The sequence below is a fragment of the Sciurus vulgaris genome (assembly GCF_902686455.1).
Source record: "Sciurus vulgaris genome assembly, chromosome: X".
NCBI lineage: Eukaryota > Metazoa > Chordata > Mammalia > Rodentia > Sciuridae > Sciurus > Sciurus vulgaris.
In genome coordinates, this window is record NC_136471.1 from 92,201,469 (window position 1) to 92,207,468 (window position 6,000).

At 39.9% G+C, this 6,000-nt stretch overlaps 1 pseudogene across 1 annotated transcript in view; it reads left to right on the forward strand.

The window, feature by feature from the left end:
• LOC306651593 (cyclin-Y-like protein 1) overlaps positions 1-5,500 on the forward strand; it is a 39,490-nt pseudogene extending 33,990 nt beyond the window's left edge. The window contains exon 2 of the transcript in view: positions 4,705-5,500. The product of the transcript in view is annotated as a cyclin-Y-like protein 1 (transcript). The remainder of the gene's footprint in view (positions 1-4,704) is intronic.
• Positions 5,501-6,000: the final 500 nt, after the last annotated feature.

Sequence of the window (6,000 nt, forward strand, 5' to 3'; positions counted from 1 at the left end):
TTTGAATCCTGAGTCCTGGAGCAACATGAAATGCAGCCACCCTCTAGTCTGCCATCTTGAAAAACTTCTCTAATTGGATTCTTAACCATAAATTCTTAATCTTTTTTTGGTTAGGAGGAATTATCCTTATCTTCCTGAGTTTGGGGATCTGATCTGGGAAAAGGGTCACAAAAGCATCCCCACTCAGGGTAACTTGTGGTCCTCTTATTGACATTATTTCAGGCCTGCATTTATCCTTCAGATATCAGGTAGTTTGCTGAGGAATGTAGCATATCCTGTCCACTTAAGCCAGGCAGGGTTTCAGGTAAATTACTTCTTGGAAAAGAAAGAATGTGAGGGTCAGGACAGTGGACTCCTTTTATAGAATTATTCCCTTAAACTTGAGTTCCCACCACTGGTATCTGTCTGTCTCCTATCAGAAGCAGTCTGCAGCATGTTATATATAGAAGCCTGATCTTGTGATCTTTGCCAAGAGTGTTTACTTTATTGTAATCAATAACTTGTTATCCATAACTAAGACAAATACTATATAATGGGCCTGTGTTTATTATGTCAATATATGGCTGTTAGGGAATCTGTTGGCATTGCTTAAGATTTTGCTGTTAACAGGAGTTTCTGAGTATAATCCAGAGTTCTCTTTCATACAGTTTGAAGTAGGATGAAGGAGCAGATGCAAATCGTCCAAACAAACATTTGTTTTTCCCTTCAACTGGGTGGATTGTCATCACCACCTTCTGAAACCTCTGTTGGTCCCAAGGTTGTCTTACAAACAGGTACTACCAGACTGGAGTTGAGTGGCAGTAGATGCATGGGAAGTGGCACTGTGTGGTGTGCTGTTGTGTGCTCTGGTATTTTGTGGTATTATGTGGTATAATGTTGTATGGCACTCTATGGCGGGAGTGATGTTTTTGTGGTCTGGTGTTTTGTGGTGTTATATGGTATTGTGTAGCATGGTATAGCATAGTGTTGTTATGTGTGATGTCATGTGGTAGGTTATAGGATGGTGTGGTATTGTGTCATGATATGTGATATTATATGACATAGTATGGTGTGGCATTTCATAGTGGATATTGTGGTATGAAGTGGTGTTGTGTGGTGTGGTTTTTCATGGTATTAGGTGGTATGATACAGAGTGATATGGTATTGTGTTTTGATATGTGGTGTTTTGTGCTATGATGAGGTATAGAATTATGTAATTATTGTGATGTTTTGTGGTGTGATGTGGTATTGTGTGCTATGGGGTGGTGTGTCATTGTGTGGTGGGTGTTAGGGGACAGACAGATGAGGATGGTGGGGACACATCGTTAAGAAAATAATTCAGCTCACTGTGCTGACCCCCACATGCTTTCATTGCCAAAAAGCAACTTACCTGCAGCCCTGTCTGACCTAAGTGGGCACATTTCTCAGCAAACTACCTGTTATCTACAAGAAAATGCAAGCAGGAAGTAATGTTGATAAGAGGAACACAAGTTACTATGAAGGGAGAGACTTTTGTGACCCTTTTTATAGATCAGATTCTGTGGTTTGTGAATAATATGTGGTAATGTGAATAATGTAGGCTGGTGCTGATAATTCCTCCTAACTATAGAATCTTTAAAAATGTATGATTAAGAATTCAATTAGATACATGTTGTTTCTCTGTTTGTACATGGCGTAAAGGCATACCATTTGTGTAATCATAAATTTACATAGAGTAATACAGAGAAACAACATGTATCCCATTTGTTTACAATAAAAAAATAAAAATAAAAAAAATAAAATATTTAGGAATAACTTTAAAAAAAAAAACAGTCAGGTTCTAAGCCTAAAAAAAAAAAAAAAGAATTCAATTAGAAGGTTGGTGATGTAGCTCAGTGTCAGAGTCCTTGCCTAGCACATGTGAGGCACTGGGTTCAATCCTCAGCACCACATAAAAATAAATAAATAAAATAAAGGCAATGTGTCCATCTACAACTAAAAAAGTTTTAAAGAAATAATCCAATTAGAACTGGTAAACATGCGCCAAGGTGACCTAGAGTTGTCATGGCAGTGGGGACTTAAAAATCTGATGTGATCTTGCTATCAGTCAAAAATCAAGAGGTAGACTTGGGTTGGACTCTCCAGAAAGTTTTCTGGGATCCCAAATAAAACTGGAGTGCAGGAGAGATTCATTGTCCTTCTCCTCTCTAAGAGGACCCACTCTTGAGGGTATCCCCTTTCCCTTTTCCTTCAATTAACTCATGCCTGTTATTCTGAGCAACATTTCTGAAATCTTAGTGATTTGATCTCAAGAATTAGGATTTGAACGGGGAGTCTTTGTACTGCCTGAGTTTCTCAGAAGGCCCCAGCTCTGTAAGAGTGTGGTGTTTCATGGTGTTATGTGGGACAGCATGAAATGGTGTGGTATTGTGTTGTGTGCTGTGGTGTGGTCTGGCATTATGTGCCCCCTGTGCCATATCCCTGCAAGAGATCATTCACCCAGGAGTCTTACTTAACCCAGCTACTGGGCACTGCCAGGAGTCATGAAAAGCTGACAGACAGGCCCCAGAAGACCCTGAAATAAGTACAGCCCTGTGCTATATGACAATGTTTTGGTCAACTACAGACCACAAGTATTCCTACAATTATAATGCTGCTGACAGAGTCCTATTACCTTGTAATTTTTTCTTTGTTTAAATGTGTTAGATAGAGACTAGTCAGCTCAGAGAAGGTGGCCATGGTGTGGCATTGGGGTTACCACAGGGACCAGAGCCCTACCCAGGCCAGTGCCAACATGGGTAGGTGATCAAAGGAGGCATAGTCCAGGGCTACCGGTGCTGGCCCCGCCATTGTTGGGGAAGGGGGCGGCCACTGAATGCCATGGAGTTGGGGATGGGTGGGGGCGAGCAAAGGTGCAGGCAGCAGCAGAGAGGAGGGGAGGTGACCCCTGGGGAATACGCTGAGCTGTTGTGTGTTCCCCAATGCCATCCACAAGCTGTGCCATTGCACAGGGTGGGTGGAGCCAAACTACCAGTCTGAGGTCTATGAGACTGTGGCTGGGGACCCAGTGGTCCTGACCTTAGTGCTGGCGACCACTGCTGTGGAGGCTGCTTAGATTTCAGAGCCAGTGAGGGCCACCACCTATAGCACATCAGTGACTGAGAGATGCCCAGAGATTTAGCTTTGGAATCAAACCCCTCTTTTAAATTTTTTTATATTTTATTTGTTCTAATTAGTTGTACATGAGAATAAAATGCATTCGGATACTTCATACATAAATGGAGCACAGCTTCTCACTCATGGGGTTGTACACGATGTAGAATCTCACTGGTGGTGTAATCATATATGCACATATGGTAATAATGTCAAATTCATTCTACTATCCTTCTTACTTCCATACCCCCTCTCCTTCCTTCACTCCCCTCCATAACCCCAAGTACATCTATTCTTCCCTAATCCCCACAACCTTATTGTGAATTAGCATCTGCATATCAGAGAAAACACTTGACCTTTGGTTTTTTGGGTTTGGCTTATTTCACATAGCATATTTCCAGCGTCATCCATTTACCTAAAAATGCCATAATTCCATTCTCTTTAAGGCTGAGTAATATTCCATTGTGTGTACATAACACATTTTCTTTATCCATTCATCTGTTGAAGGTCATCTAGGTTGGTTCCATAATTTGGCTATTGTGAGTTGAGCTGCTATAAACATTGATGTGGCTGCATCACTGTAGTTTGCTGATTTTAAGTCCTTTGGGTATAAACCAAGGAGTAGGATAGCTGGGTCAAATGATGGTTCCATTTCAAGTGTTCTGAGGACTCTCCATACTGCTTTCCATAGTGGTTACACAAATTTGCAGTTCCACCAGCAATGTATGAGTCTACCTTTTTCCCTCACATCCTTGCCAACATTTATTATTGCTTGTATTCTTGATAATTACCATTCTGATTGGAGTGAGATGAAATCTTAAAGTAGTTTTGATTTGCGTTTCTCTAATTGCTAGAGATCTTTTCATATATTTGCTGACCGATTGTATTTCTTCTGTGAAGTGTCTGTTCGGTTCCTTAGCCCATTTATTGGTAGGGTTATTTGGTTTTTTTTGTGTTAAGCTTTTTGAGTTCTTTATATATCCTGAAGATTAGTGCTGTATCTGAGGTGCGTGTGGTAAAGATTATCTCCCATTCTGTAGGCTCTCTCTTCATGTCATTGAGTGTTTCCTTTGCTGAGAGGACACTTTTTAGTTTGAATCCATCCCGTTTATTGATTCTTGATTTTACTTCTTGCACTTTAGGAGTCTTGTTAAGGAAGTCAGTTCCTAAACTGACACGATAAAGATTTGGGCCTATTTTTTTCTATTAAGCACATGGTCTATGTCCTAGTGCCTAAGTCTTTGATGCAGTTTGAGTTGATTTTTGTGCAGGGTGAGAGATAGGAATTTAATTTCATTTTGCTACATGTGGATTTCCAGTCTTCCCAACACCATTTTTTGAATGGGCTATCTTTTCTCCAATGAATTTTTTTGGCACCTTTGTCTAGAATGAGATACCTGTATTTATGTGAGCTGTCTCTGTGTCTTCTATTCTGTACCATTGATCTACATGTCCTGATGCCAATACCATGCCATTTTCGTTACTAATATGGCTCTGTAGTATATTTTAAGGTCTGCTGTTGTGATGCCTCCTGCTTCACTGTTCTTGCTAAGGATTGCTTTGGCTACTCTGAGTCTCTTATTTTTTCAAAAGAATTTCATGATTGCTTTTTCTTGCTCTTCTGACCACCCAAGGGCAAGCACAATTTTCCTGAGCAAATCTCAGACAGATGTGCATGAAAAGAGGAAGAGCACCTATTTAAACCATGTATCTCCAGGGTAGCTTACTAAAAATTATAGTTCATGCTCAATGATATTTCTAGATGACAGCACAGTCAGCCAGCCTAATCTATAAATAAATAATCAATAAAATGTGCAACCTTAGAAATATATTACCACATAAAGAACAGAGATGCAAATAGATCCCTGGATATATTTGATGAGGGATCACATCCACTCACATGAGAAAAGGTTCCAGAGGAATATTTTAAGCATGACCCTAAACAAAAATTTATTTGTTTGGACTCTTTAGTGTTGCACAGATAAGAGCTGAAAGTGCAATAGTAAATTTGGTCTACTTAGAGAGGCTTTTAACTTATTCTGAAACCAACATTTGTCCCACTAACTGGAAAATAATTGCTTTGGGAGCCATTCTTACCTCCAAGGTTTGGGATAATCAGGCTGTATAGAATGTGGACTACTGCCAGATCCTCAAGGACATTACAGTTGAGGACCTGAATGAGATGGAAAGGCATTTCTTGGAGCTAGTCCAGTTTAATATTAATGTTCCTGCCAGGGTTTATGCCAAATACTGCTTTGACTTTTGCTCCTTAGCTGATGACAACAACCTGCATTTTCTGTTTGCTTTTCTCAGCAAGGAAAGTGCACAATACCTAGAGGCCATTTCAAGACTGACCACAAATACAAAGACTAATGTAGAGCTGATATGAGAATGTCTTTCAGAGCTGATAATTTCATTGAATGCTCAACACTCTAATGCTATCCTTGCTTAAAAGGGAGAATTGAGGGGGTAATATCATCATAAGCCTCTCAACTACAAAGACTGGATGAAATATCACCGCTCTTGCTCAAAAACCAGCAAAGTTAGTATTTTCATCAAGAAGAGAGACCTCGAATTCAAGATACTCATGGACAATGACAGTTGTACTCCTTAGGAAAGAATGGGACCTTGTCAAAGCAACAAACACACTCTCTGTCCTTTTCAATGTAAACAGAGTTAACAAAAACCACTCTAAAGCAAAAGCTCTCAACCCACATGCAGATGTTTGTGTACTGTGTAGGTCAATATCTGTGAACTATGGAAGGTGTTTTAATTAATCATTTAAATGTTCAGACTTTAGAAGACACTCACCATATAACATTTTGTTTTTCCTATTTTTCCCCTTCCCCATTGCTGCATATGCCTTTAGAATTGATGCAGTATTATCAT